Source organism: Ranitomeya imitator, chromosome 7, assembly GCF_032444005.1.
Source record: "Ranitomeya imitator isolate aRanImi1 chromosome 7, aRanImi1.pri, whole genome shotgun sequence".
Taxonomy (NCBI): Eukaryota; Metazoa; Chordata; class Amphibia; order Anura; family Dendrobatidae; genus Ranitomeya; species Ranitomeya imitator.
Genome location: NC_091288.1, coordinates 120,125,288 through 120,142,029, shown reverse-complemented (window position 1 = coordinate 120,142,029; position 16,742 = coordinate 120,125,288). Strand labels below are relative to the sequence as shown.

Below are 16,742 nucleotides of genomic sequence, written 5' to 3'. Positions count from 1 at the left end.
GCTAGCGGCCAAGGGCAGGGCTTCATGGAGGAAGTCCGCAGCCCTCCGTAGCTCCTCAAAACGCTAGTGTGAAACTAGCCTTACAATTCTGGTGGCATCACTGCATGGCCTCCCATCTCTCACACACCATCTCATTCACTGCTCCATGTCATGTTGTGATTAGTGAAGAGCAAGTGTACTCATTGCTCGAGTTTTCCTGAGCACGCTTGGGTGCTCTCCGAGTATTTGTTAGTGTTCGGAGATTAAGGCTATATTCACACTTAGCGGTTTTTTCCGCGGAACCGCCGCGATTTTGATGCTGCGGGTCCGCAGCAGTTTCCATAGCGTTTACAGTAACATGTAAACCCTATGGAAACCGCAAACCGCTGTGCACATGCTGCGGGAAAAACCGCGCGGGAACGCAGCGGTTTACAACCCGCAGCATGTCACTTCTTTGTGCAGAATCGCTGCGATTCTGCACCCATAGGAATACATTGAACCGCTTACTTCCCGCATGGGGCTGTGCCCACGTTGCGGGAAGTAAGCGGATAATGTGCGGGTGGTACCCGGGGTGGAGGAGAGGAGACTCTCCTCCAGGCCCTGGGAACCATATTTGGGGTTAAAAAATAAAAAATCTGGTTATACTCACCCTCTGATGTCCGGAACTCCTGGGCGCTGCACGCGGCCGTCCGGTCAGAGTTGCTGTGCGACCAGGACCTGCGGTGACGTCGCGGTCACATGACCGTGACGTCACGAAGGGTCCTTCTCCCACAGCATCTTTGGAACCGGAACGCCGGGTGCAGCGCCCAGGAGATCCGGACATCAGAGGGTGAGTATAACCAATTTTTATTATTTTTAACATTACTATTGATGCTGCATATTGCTGCATATGCAGCATCAATAGTATAGGCGGAAACCCGCAGCGGAAAACGCGGAACAAACCGCGATAAGTCTGCAGGGAGAACCGCAGTTGTTTTGCCCTGCAGATTTATCAAATCCGCTGCGGGAGAACCCGCAGGGACCCGACGCAAGGTGTGCACATAGCCTAAGTTTTCATCGCTGCAACTGAATGATTTACATCTGTTAGCCAGCTTGATTACATGTGGGTTTCCCTAGCAACCAGGCAACCCCCACATGCAGGGCCGCCATCAGGGCAGTACTACCCTTACATGTGTAAGGGGCCCGGAGAGGAGAGGCAAGGAGGGAGGGCCCATGTCTCACACACTTCGGGACCCACCTCTTTTCCTCCAGATAATCGGGCCCCAGGGACAGGGGAGGCACTTTCCAGTAGAAGTCTGCACGCTCCTGTCTGATGTGGCCGCACTCACTGCAGCAGAGCAGACACGATGCACAAGGTCCTCGGCTCTTGCTGTGTGTGTGCACTGTGCAGAGCACGGTGCTGCCTCCAACAGAGGCTCCGCCTCCATCTTCTCTCACCCTCACCTACTCCTGAACATGACAGCGGCACTGACCGGAGCTCTGCAGGAAGAGATTGGAGGAGCCAGAAAAGGTCAGCAATTCTGTGATGCTGCCTCCTAGTGGCTCCAGAACTAGGGCTTCTCACTGGGCTGCAGGAGGGACCCCGGGGCCCCACTATTCCTGTGGGATCAAGCTGCCGGCACTGCACTAGGCTACACTACACTGTCTCTCCATAACACCAGTACTGGTTAGTGGTTAGGAAACTGCTGTGTAGGATGTCTCCCTGTACTCACACCACTTGCTGCAGTCGGGACCGGGGGAGGGGTGACCAGGTGTCTGTACTGGAAGAGGAAGCAGCCCTCATAGTCTTCTGCTGTAGTGGGGCCTCATCCTATTGACTTCTGCCCTGTCTGTCTGCTGTCCTGGGATGATGGGGCAGGTGGTGAAGGCCCTGCAGGATAGGTAAGTATATATAATAGTGTGAGTATGATAGTATGTGCATATAATGTATGTAATATATAGTGTGCTGCATATGTATTTTCTTGTTTGTAAATAAGTGTCTATGGATATGCTGGAGATGATACTTGTATAATGTAATAGTGTATCTGCAGTGTATAGTGTAGGGAATGTATAGTGTACAGTGTGTGTGTGTGTATATATATATATATATATATATATATATATATAGTGCTATCAGTGTAGAATGACTGTAGACTGGCCATGTCTGCAGATGAGCGCTGCGCTCTGTACCCTAAGGGTATGTGTCCACGGGCCGGATTGCCGGCGCTTTGGACGGAGCGGAAAACCCGCTCCACCCAAAGCTCCAACCCCTTCTGTACGCGCGGTGATTCCAGATGTGTTCATTGCACACGTCCAGAATCTCCGCACCCCATACATAGGGCAACTGCCAACACGGCGGGAACAGCGCCAGCACGGGAGGTGAGTATAGGCTTTATCATTTTATTGGTGCCAAACATTTACATCATAGTTACATAGTTACATAGTTATTAACCCCTTCAAGACCCAGCCTATTTTGACCTTAAAGACCTTGCCGTTTTTTGCAATTCTGACCAGTGTCCCTTTATGAGGTAATAACTCAGGAACGCTTCAACGGATCCTAGCGGTTCTGAGATTGTTTTTTCGTGACATATTGGGCTTCATGTTAGTGGTAAATTTAGGTCAATAAATTCTGCATTTATTTGTGATAAACACGGAAATTTGGCAAAAATTTTGAAAATTTCGCAATTTTCACATTTTGAATTTTTATTCTGTTAAACCAGAGAGATATGTGACACAAAATAGTTAATAAATAACATTTCCCACATGTTTACTTTACATCAGCACAATTTTGGAAACAAAATTTTTTTTTGTTAGGAAGTTATAAGGGTTAAAATTCGACCAGCGATTTCTCATTTTTACAACGAAATTTACAAAACCATTTTTTTTAGGGACCACCTCACATTTGAAGTCAGTTTGAGGGGTCTATATGGCTGAAAATACCCAAAAGTGACACCATTCTAAAAACTGCACCCCTCAAGGTACTCAAAACCACATTCAAGAAGTTTATTAACCCTTCAGGTGCTTCACAGCAGCAGAAGCAACATGGAAGGAAAAAATGAACATTTAACTTTTTAGTCACAAAAATTATCTTTTAGCAACAATTTTTTTATTTTCCCAATGGTAAAAGGAGAAACTGAACCACGAACGTTGTTGTCCAATTTGTCCTGAGTACGCCGATACCTCATATGTGGGGGTAAACCACTGTTTTGGCGCACGGCAGGGCTTGGAAGGGAAGGAGCGCCATTTGACTTTTTGAATCAAAAATTGGCTCCACTCTTTAGCGGACACCATGTCACGTTTGGAGAGCCCCCGTGTGCCTAAAAATTGGAGCTCCCCCACAAGTGACCCCATTTTGGAAACTAGACGCCCCAAGGAACTTATCTAGATGCATAGTGAGCACTTTGAACCCTCAGGTGCTTCACAAATTGATCCGTAAAAATGAAAAAGTACTTTTTTTTCACAAAAAAATTCTTTTCGCCTCAATTTTTTCATTTTCACATGGGCAACAGGATAAAATGGATCCTAAAATGTGTTGGGCAATTTCTCCTGAGTACACCAATACCTCACATGTGGAGGTAAACCACTGTTTGGGCACATGGTAAGGCTCGGAAGGGAAGGAGCGCCATTTGACTTTTTGAATGAAAAATTATTTCCATCGTTAGCGGACACCATGTCGCGTTTGGATAGCTCCTGTGTGCCTAAACATTGGCACTCCCCCACAAGTGACCCCATTTTGGAAACTAGACCCCCCAAGGAACTAATTTAGATGCCTAGTGAGCACTTTAAACCCTCAGGTGCTTCACAAATTGATCCGTAAAAATGAAAAAGTACTTTTTTTTCACAAAAAAATTCTTTTCGCCTCAATTTTCTCATTTTCACATGGGCAGTAGGATAAAATGGATCATAAAATTTGTTGGGCAATTTCTCCCGAGTACGCCGATACCTCATATGTGGGGGTAAACCACTGTTTGGGCACTCGGCAGGGCTCGGAAGAGAAGGCGTGCCATTTGACTTTTTGAATGGAAAATTAGCTCCAATTGTTAGCGGACACCATGTCGCGTTTGGAGAGCCCCTGTGTGCCTAAACATTGGAGCTCCCCCACAAGTGACCACATTTTGGAAACTAGACCCCCCAAGGAACTTATCTAGATGCATATTGAGCACTTTAAACCCCCAGGTGCTTCACAGAAGTTTATAACGCAGAGCCATGAAAATAAAAAATAATTTTTCTTTCCTCAAAAATGATTTTTTAGCCTGGAATTTCCTATTTTGCCAAGGATAATAGGAGAAATTGGACCCCAAATATTGTTGTCCAGTTTGTCCTGAGTACGCTGATACCCCATATGTGGGGGTAAACCACTGTTTGGGCGCACGGCAGGGCTCGGAAGGGATGGCACGCCATTTGGCTTTTTAAATGGAAAATTAGCTCCAATCATTAGCGGACACCATGTCACGTTTGGAGAGCCCCTGTGTGCCTAAACATTGGAGATCCCCCAGAAATGACACCATTTTAGAAACTAGACCCCCAAAGGAACTAATCTAGATGTGTGGTGAGGACTTTGAACCCCCAAGTGCTTCACAGAAGTTTATAACGCAGAGCCATGAAAACAAAAAAAAAAAATTATTTTCTCAAAAATGATCTTTTAGCCTGCAATTTTTTATGTTCCCAAGGGTAACAGGAGAAATTTGACCCCAAAAGTTGTTGTCCAGTTTCTCCTGAGTACGCTGATACCCCATATGTGGGGGTAAATCACTGTTTGGGCACATGCCGGGGCTCGGAAGTGAAGTAGTGACGTTTTGAAATGCAGACTTTGATGGAATGCTCTGTGGGCATCACGTTGCATTTGCAGAGCCCCTGATGTGGCTAAACAGTAGAAACCCCCCACAAGTGACCCCATTTTGGAAACTAGACCCCCAAAGGAACTTATCTAGATGTGTGGTGAGCACTTTGAACCCCCAAGTGCTTCATAGAAGTTTATAATGCAGAGCCGTGAAAATAATAAATACGTTTTCTTTCCTCAAAAATAATTATTTAGCCCAGAATTTTTTAATTTTCCCAAGGGTAACAGGAGAAATTTGACCCCAATATTTGTTGTTCAGTTTCTCCTGAGTACGGTGATACCCCATATGTGGGGGTAAACTACTGTTTGGGCACATGCCGGGGCTTGGAATTGAAGTAGTGACGTTTTGAAATGCAGACTTTGATGGAATGCTCTGCGGGCGTCACGTTGCGTTTGCAGAGCCCCTGATGTGCCTAAACAGTAGAAACCCCCCACAAGTGACCCCATTTTGGAAACTAGACCCTGAAAGGAACTTATCTAGATGTGTGGTGAGCACTTTGAACCCCCAAGTGCTTCATAGAAGTTTATAATGCAGAGCCGTGAAAATAATAAATACGTTTTCTTTCCTCAAAAATAATTATTTAGCCCAGAATTTTTTATTTTCCCAAGGGTTACAGGAGAAATTGGACCCCAAAAGTTGTTGTCCAGTTTCTCCTGAGTACGCTGATACCCCATATGTGGGGGTAAACCACTGTTTGGGCACACGTCGGGGCTCAGAAGGGAAGTAGTGACTTTTGAAATGCAGACTTTGATGGAATGGTCTGCGGGTGTCACGTTGCGTTTGCAGAGCCCCTGGTGTGCCTAAACAGTAGAAACCCCCCACAAGTGACCCCATTTTAGAAACTAGACCCCCCAAGGAACTTATCTAGATATGTGGTGAGCACTTTGAACCCCCAAGTGCTTCACAGACGTTTACAACGCAGAGCCGTGAAAATAAAAAATCATTTTTCTTTCCTCAAAAATTATGTTTTAGCAAGCATTTTTTTAGATTCACAAGGGTAACAGGAGAAATTGGACCCCAGAAATTGTTGCGCAGTTTGTCCTGAGTATGCTGGTACCCCATATGTGGGGGTAAACCACTGTTTGGGCACACGTCAGGGCTCGGAAGTGAGGGAGCACCATTTGACTTTTTGAATACGAGATTGGCTGGAATCAATGGTGGCGCCATGTTGCGTTTGGAGACCCCTGATGTGCCTAAACAGTGGTAACCCCTCAATTCTACCTCCAACACTAACCCCAACACACCCCTAACCCTAATCCCAACTGTAGCCATAATCCTAATCACAACCCTAACCCCAACACACCCCTAACCACAACACTAACCCCAACACACCCCTAACCCTAACCACAACCCTAATTCCAACCCTAACCCTAAGGCTATGTGCCCACGTTGCGGATTCGTGTGAGATATTTCCGCACCATTTTTGAAAAATCTGCGGGTAAAAGGCACTGTGTTTTACCTGCGGATTTTCCGTGGATTTCCAGTGTTTTTTGTGCGGATTTCACCTGCGGATTCCTATTGAGGAACAGGTGTAAAACGCTGCGGAATCCGCACAAAGAATTGACATGCTGCGGAAAATACAACGCAGCGTTCCCGCGCGGTATTTTCCGCACCATGGGCACAGCGGATTTGGTTTTTCATATGTTTACATGGTACTGTAAACCTGATGGAACACTGCTGCGAATCCGCAGCCAAATCCGCACCGTGTGCACATAGCCTAATTCTAAAGGTATGTGCACACGCTGCGGAAAACGCTGCGGATCCGCAGCAGTTTCCCATGAGTTTACAGTTCAATGTAAACCTATGGGAAACAAAAATCGCTGTACACATGCTGCGGAAAAACTGCACGGAAACGCAGCGGTTTACATTCCGCAGCATGTCACTTCTTTGTGCGGATTCTGCAGCGGTTTTACAACTGCTCCAATAGAAAATCGCAATTGTAAAACCGCAGTGAAATGCGCAGAAAAAAACGCGGTAAATCCGCCATAAATCCGCAGCGGTTTAGCACTGCGGATTTATCAAATCCGCAGCGGAAAAATCCGCAGAGGACCAGAATACGTGTGCACATTCCTAACCCTAACCCTAGCCCTAACCCTAACCCTACCCCTAGCCCTACCCCTAACCCTACCCCTAACCCTACCCCTAACCCTACCCCTAACCCTAACCCTACCCCTAACCCTAACCCTACCCCTAACCCTAACCCTACCCCTAACCCTAACCCTATTCTAACAGTGGAAAAAAAAAAAATTTCTTTATTTTTTTATTGTCCCTACCTATGGGGGTGACAAAGGGGGGGGGTCATTTATTATTTTTTTTATTTTGATCACTGAGATAGATTATATCTCAGTGATCAAAATGCACTTTGGAACGAATCTGCCGGCCGGCAGATTCGGCGGGCGCACTGCGCATGCGCCCGCCATTTTGGAAGATGGCGGCGCCCGGGAGAAGACGGACGGGACCACCGCTGGATCGGTAAGTATGATAGGGTGGGGGGGGACCACGGGGGGGGGATCGGAGCACGGGGGGGGGAATCGGAGCGCGGGAGGGGTGGAACGGAGCGCGGGGGGCGTGGAACGGAGCACGGGGGGGCTGGAATGGAGCACGGGGGGGTGGAACGGAGCACGGGGGGGGTGGATCGGAGTGCAGGGGGGGTGATTGGAGCACGGGGGGGTGATTGGAGCACGGGGGGAGCGGGCACGAGCACGGGGGGGAGCGGAGCACTGGACGGAGGGGAGCCGGAGCAGTGTACCGGCCAGATCGGGGGGGTGGGGGGGCGATCGGAGGGGTGGGGTGGGGGCACACTAGTATTTCCAGCCATGGCCGATGATATTGCAGCATCGGCCATGGCTGGATTGTAATATTTCACCCGTTATAATGGGTGAAATATTACAAATCGCTCTGATTGGCAGTTTCACTTTCAACAGCCAATCAGAGCGATCGTAGCCACGAGGGGGTGAAGCCACCCCCCCTGGGCTAAACTACCACTCCCCCTGTCCCTGCAGATCGGGTGAAATGGGAGTTAACCCTTTCACCCGATCTGCAGGGACGCGATCTTTCCATGACGCCGCATAGGCGTCATGGGTCGGAATGGCACCGACTTTCATGACGCCTACGTGGCGTCATGGGTCGGGAAGGGGTTAAGGTTGAAGGAAGACTATAAGTCCATCTAGTTCAAACCATAGCCTAACCTAACATGCCCTAACATGTTGATCCAGAGGAAGGCAAAAAAAACCCATGTGGCAAAGAGTAAGCTCCACATTGGGGAAAAACATTCCTTCCCGACTCCACATACGGCAATCAGACTAGTTCTCTGGATCAACGCCCTATCAAGGAATCTAGTGTATATACCCTGTAACATTATACTTTTCCAGAAAGGTATCCAGTCCCCTCTTAAATGTAAGTAATGAATCACTCATTACAACATCATACGGCAGAGAGTTCCATAGTCTCACTGCTCTTACAGTAAAGAATCCGCGTCTGTTATTATGCTTAAACCTTTTTTCCTCCAAACGCAGAGGATGCCCCCTTGTCCCTGTTTCAGGTCTATAATTAAAAAGATCATCAGAAAGGTCTTTGTAGTGTCCTCTCATATATTTATACATTAAAATAAGATCACCCCTTAGTCTTCGTTTTTCCAAACTAAATAGCCCCAAGTGTAATAACCTATCTTGGTATTGCAGATCCCCCAGTCCTCTAATAACCTTGGTCGCTCTTCTCTGCACCCGCTCCAGTTCAGCTATGTCTTTCTTATACACCGGAGACCAGAACTGTGCACAGTATTCTACGTGTGGTCGAACTAGTGACTTGTATAGAAGTAAAATTATGTTCTCCTCATGAGCATCTATGCCTCTTTTAATACATCCCATTATTTTATTTGCCTTTGTAGCAGTTGCCTGACACTGGCCACTGAATATGAGTTTGTCATCCACCCATACACCCAGGTCTTTTTCATTGACGGTTTTGCCCAGAGTTTTAGAATTAAGCACATAATTATACATCTTATTACTTCTACCCAAGTGCATGACCTTACATTTATCCCCATTAAAGCTCATTTGCCATTTATCAGCCCAAGCTTCTAGTTTACATAAATCATCCTGTAATATAAAATTGTCCTCCTCTGTATTGATTACCCTGCAGAGTTTAGTGTCATCTGCAAATATTGAAATTCTACTCTGAATGCCCCTACAAGGTCGTTAATAAATATGTTAAAAAGAAGAGGGCCCAATACTGACCCCTGTAGTACCCCACTGCTAACCGCTACCCAGTCCGAGTGTGCTCCATTAATAACCACCCTTTGTTTCCTATCCCTGAGCCAGCTCTCAACCCACTTGCACATATTAGATAGATTGCACATAATAGATTAGCGAAATTAGGATTATTTAGTCTAGAAAAAAGACGACTGAGGGGCGATCTAATAACCATGTATAAGTATAGAAGGGGACAATACAAATATCTCGCTGAGGATCTGTTTATACCAAGTTAGGTGACGGGCACAAAGGGGCATTTTTTGCGTCTGGAGGAGAGAAGGTTTTTCCACCAACATAGAAGAGAATTCTTTACTGTTAGGGCAGTGAGAATCTGGAATTGCTTGCCTGAGGAGGTGGTGATGGCGAACTCAGTCGAGGGGTTCGAGAGAGGCCTGGATGTCTTCCTGGAGCAAAACAATATTGTATCATACAATTATTAGGTTCTGTAGAAGGACGTAGATCTGGGGATTTATTATGATGGAATATAGGCTGAACTGGATGGACAAATGTCTTTTTTCGGCCTTACTAACTATGTTCCTATGTTACTATATTTTTCCCTATCCCCGTCCATAAAGTCCATATACACTACATCCACTGGGTTCCCTTGGTCCAATCCGGAACTTACCTCTCCATAGAAACTGATCAAATTAGTCTGACATGAACGGTCCCTAGTAAACCCGTGCTGATACTGGGTCATGAGGTTATTCCTCTTCAGATACTCCAGTATAGCATCCCTTAGAATGCCCTCCAGGATTTTACCCACATTAGAGGTTAAGCTTACTGGCCTATAATTTCCGAGTTCAGTTTTTGTCCCCTTTTTGAATATTGGCACCACATTTGCTATACGCCAGTCCTGTGGTACAGACCCTGTTATTATGGAGTCTTTAAAGATTAAAAATAATGGTCTATCAATGACTGTACTTAATTCCTGCAGTACTCAAAGGTGTATCCCATCCGGGCCCGGAGATTTGTCAATTTTAGTGATTTTTAGACGCCACCGCACTTCCTGCTGGGTTAAGCAGGTGACATTTAATTGGGAATTTTTATCACTAGTCATTTTGTCTGCCATGGGATTTTCAGGTGTAAATACTGATGAAAAAAAGTCATTTAGCATATTGGCTTTTTCCTCATCCTCATCCACCATTTCACTCAGACTATTTTTAAGGGGGCCAACACTATCATTTTTTAGTTTCTTACTATTTATGTAGTTAAAGAATATTTTAGGATTATTTTTACTCTCTCTGGCAATGAGTCTCTCTGTCTGAATCTTTGCTGCCTTGATTTGCTTTTTACAGAATTTATTTAATTTTTTGTATTTATTTAATGCCTCCTCACTACCTACTTCCTTTAATTCTCTAAATGCTTTCTTTTTGTCACTTATTGTGCCCCTTACAGCTCTATTTAGCCATATTGGTTTCCTCCTATTTCTAGTATGTTTATTCCCATACGGTATATACTGTGCACAGGTCCTATCCAGGATGCTAATAAATGTCTCCCATTTTCTTTGTGTATTTTTGTGTCTCAGGATATCGTCCCAGTTAATTGCACCAAGATCCTCTCTCATCCGTTGGAAATTTGCCCTCCTGAAGTTTAGTGTCCTTGTAACCCCTCTATTACACATCTTTTAAAGGATACATGAAAACTTATTATTTTGTGATCGCTATTTCCCAAGTGACCCCCAACCTTTACATTTGCTATGCGGTCTGGCCTGTTGGTTAATATTAGGTCTAGCAGTGCCCCCCTTCTTGTTGGGTCCTGAACCAGTTGTGAAAGGTAATTGTCTCTCATAGTTGTGAAAAACTGATTACGTTTGCTGGAACTGCAGGTTTCTGTTCCCCAATCTATTTCAGGGTAGTTGAAGTCCCCCATAATAATGACTTCTCCTTGAGTCGCAGCTTCATCTTTTTGCTTTACAAGGATATTCTCCATTGCTTCCATTATTTTTGGAGATTTATAACAAACCCCTATCAGTAATTTATTATTTTTCCCCCTCCCCTTATCTCCACCCACAGGGATTCTACATTTTCATTAAATTCACCTATATTATCACGCAGGAAGGGTTTTAAGGACGATTTTACATACAGACACACACCTCCCCCTCGCTTATCTGTACGGTCATTTCTGAACAGGCTATAGCCCTGCAAGTTAACAGCCCAGTCATGGCTCTTATCCAGCCACGTTTCAGATATCCCCACCATGTCATAATTATGCTCCAACAACATTAGTTCCAATTCGGCCATTTTGTTGGCGAGGCTTCTGGCATTAGTATACATGCACTTGATGGTCCTCTCTGTACCTCTATTCTTTCTTAAATTATTAACTGTTCTAACCCCACCCCCATGCCACCACCACCCCCAACTTCCTTATTTGAGCCCAGGTCTCTAATCTGCACTATCTTCCCCTCCTATAAAATGAATACCCTCCCCCCAATTCCTAGTTTAAACACTCCTCCAACCTTCTAACCATTTTCTCCCCCAGCACAGTTGCACCTTCCCCATTGAGATGCAGCCCATCCCTAGCATAGAGCCTGTAGCCAACTGAGAAGTCGGCCCAGTTCTGCAGGAACCCAAACCCATCCTACACCAATTCTTGAGCCACTTATTAACCTCCCTAATCTCCTTGCTTTCAGCTTGCGGCCTAATTCCCTGAAATCATCTTTAAGGACCTTCAAGAAGGGGTTGTCCTAGTAGTGGACAACCACTGTAATATATAAAGCCTGTGGACCCTTTGTTGTGCAGTTCCTCTCTTGCTACTCCTGGAAATGTGCGTAGAGCGCCAGGCCTAAGCAGACACACCTGATGTTACCTATAGGGCAACAGCTGCTGTACAAAGCAATTTACTGCGTGCCGTGCAATTATTAGAACTGCAACTGTCACTTGATGGGTTAAATCAATCAGTCAAATTGCAAAATCTGTACCCCAGGCCTAACTGACATCTAGGGGTCACCATTCCCCTCATAAATTAGATGCGTCCATACAGTCTGATACTGTCAGCAGTGATCAGCCAACATTAGACTGGATAGGGACACATATGAATGGTATCAACCATTTGTCAGTTTATTCATAGATTTTCAGGAGAAATAACAGAGGAACGACAAAATGCAAAAAAAAAACGCCATAATGGTTTTCAAGTATCAAAGACAAGTGAAGATGGCAGAAAGGTCCTTGTTACTAGTCATGAGTAGGGTTGAGCGAAACGGATCATTCATTTTCATAAAGGTACCGTCACACTAAGCGACGCTGCAGCGATACCGACAACGATCCGGATCGCTGCAGCGTCGCTGTTTGATCGCTGGAGAGCTGTCACACAGACAGCTCTCCAGCGACCAACGATGCCGGTAACCAGGGTAAACATCGGGTTACTAAGCGCAGGGCCGCGCTTAGTAACCCGATGTTTACCCTGGTTACCATCCTAAAAGTAAAAAAAACAACCACTACATACTTACCTACCGCTGTCTGTCCCCGGCGCTCTGCTTCTCTGCCCTGTGTAAGCACAGCGGCAGGAAAGCACAGCGGTGACGTCACCGCTCTGCTTTCCGGCTGCCCGGCGCTCACAGCCAGAGCAGAGAAGCAGAGCGCCGGGGACAGACAGCGGTAGGTAAGTATGTAGTGGTTGTTTTTTTTACTTTAACGATGGTAACCAGGGTAAACATCGGGTTACTAAGCGCGGCCCTGCGCTTAGTAACCCGATGTTTACCCTGGTTACCAGCGAAGACATTGCTGAATCGGCGTCACACACGCCGATTCAGCGATGTCAGCGGGAGAGCCAGCGACGAAACAAAGTGCTGGCCTTTCTGCCCCGACCAGCGATATCACAGCAGGGGCCTGATCGCTGCTGCCTGTCACACTGGACGATATCGCTATCCAGGACGCTGCAACGTCACGGATCACTAGCGATATCGTCCAGTGTGACGGTATCTTAAGTCGCCGACTTTTGGCAAAGTCGGGTTTCATGAAACCCGACCCGATCCCTGTGTGGGGTCGGCCATGCGGTACGCGACTTTCGCGCCAAAGTCGCGTTTCAATGACGCGAAAAGCGCCATTTCTCAGCCAATGAAGGTGGACGCAGAGTGTGGGCAGCGTGATGACATAGATCTCAGTCCCCACCATCTTAAAAAAGGGCATTGCAGTGATTGGCTTGCTGTCTGCGGCGTCACAGGGGCTATAAAGGGGCGTTCCCGCCGACCGCCATCTTACTGCTGCTGATCTGAGCATAGGGAGAGGTTGCTGCCGCTTCGTCAGAAGCAGGGATAGCGTTAGGCAGGGTACATTAACCCCGAAACCGCTTGTGCTGTAGCGATTTCCACTGTCCAACACCACCTTTTGTTAGCAGGGACAGTGGAGGCTACATTTTTTTTCCTCAGCGCTGTAGCTCATTGGGCTGCCCTAGAAGGCTCCCTGATAGCTGCATTGCTGTTTGTACACCGCTGTGCAAACCAACTGCTTTTTTCAAAGCACAAATCCTGTTGTTCCTTCCTTTCTGCACAGCTATCTTGTTTGTTTGTCCACACTTTTGATTTAATTTGTGCAGCAGTCCACTCCTTGTTATTGCTGCCTGCCATACCTGGCTGAGATTACTGCAGGGAGATAGTAATTGTAGGACAGTCCCTTTTTTTTTTTTTTTTCTCGTTACATCTCTTCAAGCCACTTTCTGCCACAGAAAATATACTCTAATACAGTGGCCCACATTTATTCACTAGTCTCCCTGAATAAAAAAAAGGGTGCAGATTAAAATTGGCAAATCTGCATCAGTGGCAGTCCTGTTTGTGGCATCTGTGTCTCATTTTCTGGCACAGAAAACATACAGTCTAACAGTGGGCCTGATTTCTTGCCAATTCTCCCATAAATAAAAATAGTGGGAGATTAAGATTGGCATTTCTGCTTGAGTGCCAGTCCTGTGTGTGCCATCTCTCTCAAATTTTGGTGCACAGGAAGCCTAGTGTCTAATACTGTTTTTTTTTCTTTCTAAATTCCCCCTGATAAAAAAAAAAAAATAGTGGGAGATTAATATTGGCATTTGTGCTTGAGTGCCAGTCGTGTGTGCCATCTCTCTCAAATTGTGGGGCACAGAAAGCCTAGTGTCTATAATACTATTTTTTTGTTTGTTTTTTAGTTCTCCCTTAAAAAAATAAATAGTGGGAGATTAATATTGGCATTTGTGCTTGAGTGCCAGTCGTGTGTGCCATCTCTCTCAAATTGTGGGGCACAGAAAGCCTAGTGTCTATAATACTGTTTTTTTTCTTGTTTTTTAATTCTCCCTTAAAAAAAAATAGTGGGAGATTAATATTGGCATTTGTGCTTGAGTGCCAGTTGTGTGTGCCATCTCTCTCAAATTTTGGGGCACAGAAAGCCTAATGTCTAATACTGTTTTTTTTTTTTAAATTCTCCCTGAAAAAAAAAAGGGGGAGATTAATATTGGCATTTTTGCTTGAGTTCCAGTCGTGTGTGCCATCTCTCTCAAATTGTGGAGTACAGAAAGCCTAGAGTCTATAATACTGTTTTTTTTTTTTTTTTTTTTTTAATTCTCCCTTAAAAAAAAAAAATAGTGGGAGATTAATATTGGCATTTGTGCTTGAGTGCCAGTCGTGTGTGCCATCTCTCTCAAATTGTGGGGCACAGAAAGCCTAGTGTCTATAATACTGTTTTTTTTTTTGTTTTTTAGTTCTCACTTAAAAAAACAAATAGTGGGAGATTAATATTGGCATTTGTGCTTGAGTGCCAGTCGTGTGTGCCATCTCTCTCAAATTGTGGGTCACAGAAAGCCTAGTGTCTAATACTGTTTTTTTTTTTTTTTTAAATTCTCCCAGAAAAAAAAAAAATAGTGGGAGATTATTATTGGCATTTGTGTTTGAGTGACAGTCCTGCGTGTGTGGCATCTCTCTCAAATTTTGGGGCACAGAAAGCCTAGTGTCTATAATACTGTTTTTTTTTTGTTTTTTAGTTCTCCCTTAAAAAAATAAATAGTGGGAGAATAATATTGGCATTTGTGCTTGAGTGCCAGTCGTGTGTGCCATCTCTCTCAAATTATGGGGCACAGAAAGCCTAGTGTCTAATACTGTTCCTCCTCTTCTGAAAATGGTAAATGTAAAAGCAGCGTGTCGTTAGTGGATGTTCACGGTCAGGGACAAGTCGCTTCCTTGTCCTCTTCAGCAAAAACAACAACAGAGAAGGATGCAGCAGGCGACACAACGGATTACTCCATGGAGCTCTTTACACATACCGTTCCTGGGTTAGAAAGTGAAACAGTTAACAGGCCATGCCCATTACAAGTTGAATCGGACATGGAGTGCACAGATGCACAGCCACAGCCAGATTACTATGCTGTTCCTTTGACTCAGACCACAACATTGCCCTCGCAGTGTACTGATCCAGAATCAGACCCTGATGAGACTATGGTGCCCCGTCACGAACGCTATACCACCGGCTTACACGGTGACACAGACGAAGTTGCACACGAGATAGAAGAGGAGGTCATAGATGACCCAGTTGTTGACCCCGATTGGCAGCCATTGGGGGAACAGGGTGCAGGCAGCAGTAGTTCTGAAGCGGAGGAGGAGGGGCCGCAGCAGGCATCAACATCGCAACAAGTTCCATCTGCCGGGCCCGTATCTGGCCCAAAACGCATGGCAAAGCCAAAACCAGTTGGAGAACAGCGTGGCCATCCGGTTAAAGAAGCTCAGTCTGCAATGCCTGAAAAGGTATCTGATGGTAGAAAGAGTGCAGTCTGGCATTTTTTTTAAACAACATCCAAATGATCAGTGCAAAGTCATCTGTCAAAAATGTTCAACTACCTTAAGCAGAGGTCAGAATCTGAAAAGTCTCAATACAAGTTGCATGCATAGACATTTAACCACCATGCATTTGCAAGCCTGGACTAACTACCAAACGTCCCTTAAGGTTGTAGCACCCTCGGCCAATGAAGCTAGTCAGCAATGCTACATCCCTTCTGTCACTGTAAGGCCACCATTTCCCGCACCACCTGCAGTATCTGTGCAGGTTTCGTTGCCAGGCCAAAGCAGTCAGGGTCAGGGAATCACCAGTTTAGTAGTAGGAAACACTGCATGTAGGGCACCAGCAAGAATACCGTCTCCAAACGTCTCTCACTCTGCCATGTCCATTGGCACCCCCGCTAGTTCCACGATCTCCAGCTCTCCAGTCCAGCTCACCCTACATGAGATTCTCGTTAGAAAAAGGAAGTACCCATCCTCGCATCGGCGTACACAGGGTTTGAACGCCCACATTGCTAGACTAATCTCGTTAGAGATGACGCCCTACCGGTTAGTTGAAAGCGAAGCTTTCAAAGCCCTGATGGACTACGCTGTATCATGCTACGAGCTACCCAGTCGACACTTCTTTTCGAGAAAAGCTATCCCAGCCCTCCACCAGCATGTTAAAGAGCGCATCGTCCATGCACTCAGGCAATCTGTGAGTACAAAGGTGCACCTGACAACAGATGCATGGACCAGTAGGCATGGCCAGGGACGTTACGTGTTCATTACGGCACACTGTGTGAATGTGGTGGATGCAGGGTCCACAGGGGACAGCAATATTGGGACAGTTCTGCCTAGCCCACGGTCTAGGAAACAGTTGGCTGTAGCCGTTCGCCCCCCCTCCTCCTCCTCGTCCTCCTGCAGAAGCGAGAGCTCGTCCACAGACCGCAGTCGCACAACCACTCCATCTGCAGCTGCCACTGTTGC

At 45.9% G+C, this 16,742-nt stretch overlaps 1 protein-coding gene across 18 annotated transcripts in view; it reads right to left on the bottom strand.

Moving 5' to 3' along the window:
* The window catches only part of GULP1 (GULP PTB domain containing engulfment adaptor 1), a 1,948,673-nt gene that overhangs the window by 654,769 nt on the left and 1,277,162 nt on the right, over nucleotides 1–16,742 (bottom strand). The window lies entirely within an intron of this gene.